The 4,889-nt window shown below is 35.2% G+C and overlaps 1 non-coding gene across 1 annotated transcript; it reads right to left on the bottom strand.

The window, feature by feature from the left end:
• Positions 1–4,270: 4,270 nt before the first annotated feature.
• Positions 4,271–4,377, bottom strand: LOC138379231 (U6 spliceosomal RNA). The gene has a single exon (XR_011232014.1). It is a non-coding gene; the product is annotated as a U6 spliceosomal RNA (small nuclear RNA).
• Between the last annotated feature and the right edge of the window lie 512 nt (positions 4,378–4,889).

Here is a 4,889-nt window from a genome sequence, read left to right on the forward strand (position 1 = left end):
ATTACTAGACATGTGAAGAAGCAGGAAAATGTGACCCATAAGCAGAAGGAAAACAGACTCTTAAAGGAGAGATGATGGAATTTGCAAACATTAAATTATTAGGACATCAAATAATTAGGACTAAAAATAAGGAATAGACGCCTCTTGTTGGAATTATTCTCGTTTTTGTTAAATTATCAAAGACATTAAAACAGTTATGATATATATATATTCCATACACTTAAGAAGGTTAAAGAAACCAAGAGCATAATGAGAAGAAAAATGGAAGATGTAAAAGAGACTAAATGGATCTTATAGTAATAAAATATGCAATATCTGAGAAGAAAATCTCATTGGATGGGATTAACAGCATTAGAAGTTGAAGAAGAAAAGACCAGTGAACTTGAAGACACAGTAATAAAAACTGCAAACTGAAGCACAGAATGAAAAAAAAAGACTAAAAAAAGTGTGAGGAGTCTCACTGACCATATCAAGTAGTGACCATATCAAGTAGTCTAACGTGCTTGTGACTGGAGTCCTAAAAGACTGAGGGGGGAAAAATATATTTAAAGAAATGATGGCCAAATGTTTTCCAAATTTGATAGCAACTACGCATGCACACATCCAAGAAGCTCACCAAACTCAAAACAGGAGAAATAAAGTGACCATTTGATTTGTGTTAATTGTTCCCTGAATTCTGGCTTATGAACTGGTTTTCATTCTGATTCCTTAACTCTATTTTTCCTTGTTTCTGGCTCCCTGATCCAGTATCTTTTCTGATTTCTCAAAACTGATTGCCATCTAGACCAAAGCTCTCTCCATATTGAGAGCCCCCTGATAATCTTTTTTTTTTTTTTTTTTTTTTTTTTTTGGTAAAGCCAAATAAACATAAGATTAGTGTCTGGGGCACAAGAGGCAGTTTAAGCAAGTTCTACTCTAGGTTGTTTGGGGAAGATTTTCTCTTTGTCCTCTCACTGTCAGAGTGCAAGACCTGAGGATAGAGGGAAGGGAGGGATCAAGACTGAGGAGTGGTCACATAGAAAAGGGCTAAGAAGTCACTCTTCTTAATTCTAGTCTGGGTCTTAGGCTAGGATGGAGGCTGGGTATATAAAGAGTCATCTTCATTCATGTATAGTCCAGCCCAATTTAACCTGAGACTACATAGAGATTTGAGGCCACAGCTCTAGCTAGAATGCAGTGTGCATTTGTCCAGTGTCTCCTCTGTGCAATACATACTCCTTAGGAACCTCGCACAGGAGCAAATAGCGTGATGGAATGTGAAGATTCGAATATTTGGAACCCCAGCCATCTCTCTTCCCATCAGTGCTAGGACTAACATATGTGCCCTCTGATGTGTTCAATTATGTATGGATGAAGTCTGTTTCATGCAAAGTATCTGATTATGAATATCTCAGTAGATACATTCTTTGTGAAAATGAAATAGTATCGTTATTCTACTTGAACGAGTAAATTGTTAGTAGGATTCATTTTCTCTTTTTAAAAGCAAATTTGACAGCCGTGCTATTTCTGTTACAAAGCCTGAGTTTTGCAATAGATATTATAAATATCACCATTACAGGCTGGATAAGTTTTCCTAGTATAGGTTACCTATTATTTTATTCTCCTAGAGGACATAGCTCTTCTTAAAAGTCTCCTCTTCATTTCTGTAAGTTCTCTACCAGTCAACGTGTTGGTATTATGAAGAGTTAATTTATCATTAGTGCCAGCTTATCAATAAAATCATTTTCATGGGCAAGTCTAAATGATCCTATATTATTGCAAAAGAGCACAGTTGGAATAAATTATAACTACATTTCTTTTATGCTGAAATGAAAGGTTATTTCCTCAGGTCTTTGCTCACACTGAGCTATTAAACATGTATTCTAATAAGCTACATTCAACTTTTTCAATACACCATCTTTATTGGTTTCTTTCTACCCTCCATTTCATTTACTGATCTGCATTTCTGTTTATGCCAGCATCCTCTAATAATGCCATGACTTGCTCAGCAAAATCCTACCACTTCTGGCGACTGACCAAGCTTACACAATGTGCTTTCACATAAAAGCTTCCTCATTGCAGACTGCTATGTGAACTATTTTGGTAGGGATTTTATAATGCTGCTTTGTAATTAAATGAATGAAAATTAAGGATCCAATTTCAAATTAGCTTGTACAAAGTCATTATCTATCATTCTGACCAGAAAAGCAGTAAGCTCTATATCATTTGAATAATATGCTAGTGGGAAAGGCATGTCACTTATCCTAAGTCTTAATATCGCATTCATATTTGAACATACTTTAATTATATTTAATAAAATGTAAGGATATGTAAAAAGCACAAATCACTTACGAAGATTCATTTCTTAAACCAAGATAGCATCTAGAAGCTTCTATGTAATTCACAAAATAAAAATTCTACTGTAATTTAACCTAAAGCATTTGGAATGAGCTCATTCATCATCACGTATTTTGAGGGAAAAAATTTTTGAGGGTTTAAAAATATTTAGTGATGAATTTGGAGTTTCTTTAATTGTGAAAATCCAAGTGTGCTTAGGTTTTATCATTCCTTCTAATAAAATACAGAAAAGCAATCAATCTCTCATAAATATAAAAGTGAGTCATTTTTCTAAAACAGCTATCATGATGTGAACAGAGACTCAAAACACATGCTCCTTGATAACTTCCATGAAATAACATAGTACTTTCTTTTGTATAGTGTTTGCTATACATAAATTAAAAGTAGCTGAGTGACAATCACAGAATTAGACAAATTTTCCAAATGTTGATTTTGAAAATCCGTGAGTATGTACAATAAATATTATATAGCGTTTATTTTTCACTGCCAAAATAAGCAAATTCTGCATTAGCACCGGGTCATAAATCCAGAAATGTATCTTTTTGCCATCAGTAAGTGCACGCACGCACGCACACACTGGCACACAAAGAGGGAGAACTTCTTGACAACTGAAGGGAATTCACCAGTGATCAGTCACTGGTGTCAGAAGTAAGAGGTAGTTAAGGGAGTGCTGGTAAATCCCACCTCCCACACACATGCTTCTGACAACTGGAATGTGATCCCAGTAGAACGAAAAAGAAGCAAATATGTCAACTATAATGATAGTAAAATTAATGCTTGAAGGAGTAGCTCAGCCTCTCTGTCACCTGGCTGTGCTGATAATGTAGTTGCCCCATTTATGTTGACAAGTAGCATGTCTATCTACATTTTATATCTAGGAAGTTGTGTGGCTCTGTGGACTTGGATATATTCACCTTTGTTTTAGAAGCAGTTTTATTGAGACTATTTAATAATGACCATATTTAGAATATTAAAATTTGGATATGTTATTGTATTCCAAACAGAGGGAACTTCTGTCATCAGCTTATAGCACAAATACACTTGGAATCCAATTCTTTTTTTTTTTTTTTTTTTTTTGAGACAGAGTCTCACTCTGTTGCCCAGGCTAGAGTGAGTGCCGTGGCGTCAGCCTAGCTCACAGCAACCTCAGACTCCTGAGCTCAAGGGATCCTCCTGTCTCAGCCTCCCGAGTAGCTGGGACTACAGGCATGCACCACCATGCCCGGCTAATTTTTTCTATATATATTTTTAGCTGTCCATATAATTTCTTTCTATTTTTAGTAGAGATGGGGTCTCGCTCTTGCTCAGGCTGGTCTCGAACTCCTGAGCTCAAACGATCCGCCCACCTCGGCCTCCCAGAGTGCTAGGATTACAGGCGTGAGCCACCGCGCCCGGCCGGAATCCAATTCTTAAATACCTAAATTCAGAAGTCAATCTATTCCCTTCAAAATTATAACTATGTTAGAAAATAGGAAAATAAAAATAAACCACAATTAAACAATTATAGAATCCATTAAAGTCAGCAGATTTCCTTTATAGAATCTGTATGATTAAACATGGGTCCACTTGTTATGTTAGATGAGTTTTAAAGTCTTTACCAAGCCTCTTTTCCCATATTACAAAATGTGATTATATCATTCAGAGAAAGTTTCTTTCTCTGATGGTTTGATCTCTTCCTTCAGAACAGTTGGGAAGCCTTGAAGAAATTACTAATTTCTACATTTGTTGTACTTTAGGTCAATTTATTGAATTAAAAATATATATTACCATGTTTATGAATAAAGTAAAATAAGAAAATATGAATGTCTTGTATATCCTTTTCATTTTAATACATAACTTTTCTGACTTTTAAAATCCAACTTTTATATGTAAAAGAAAGTACATATTGGGTTGGATACAGGGGAAAAGGCTGACCTTTTTTTTTTTTTAATTTTATAATATGGAACGCTTCACGAATTTGCATGTCATCCTTGTGCAGGGGCCATGCTAATCTTCTCTGTATCGTTCCAATTTTAGTATATGTGCTGCTGAACCGAGCACAATGAAAGGCTGACTTTTTATGGCTTATTTCAAGAAATGGATATATTATTTAGGAAATTACTCTTCCTGGGTTATATAAATGATAATATAACCCCAATATTAATTTAAAATTAGAGTGATAAACATCTCTTATGATAATTCATCCTACATTTCACAGCTTGACATATTTTCCTAAAATGTGGCTTCTGTTTCGCCTCTCCCTTGGTTAAGAAATAGGAATCTACCTGGTTTATTACCACATTAAATCTAAACTTCCCTTCCATGTTTCTGAGGCTCTCCATAACCAGACCTTCCTGTCTCTTTCCAATGTTATCTCCAACTTATTTTGAAATGTACTTTTTGTGTCAGATGCTAGGCAAAGCTTTTAAAACAAGAGGACGGGAGTTGGAAGGTCTAGTGAAAACTGTCCTGGTTGAGAAAGATAATCAGCAGAATTAGATGAATAACTCCTACTCTCAGATTCATGATAGAGCCCACTAGTTCACAGTAGTTGACTCTTTTCCTATTTTCTA

The sequence above is a fragment of the Eulemur rufifrons genome, chromosome 30 (genome assembly GCF_041146395.1).
Source record: "Eulemur rufifrons isolate Redbay chromosome 30, OSU_ERuf_1, whole genome shotgun sequence".
NCBI classification, from domain to species: Eukaryota; Metazoa; Chordata; class Mammalia; order Primates; family Lemuridae; genus Eulemur; species Eulemur rufifrons.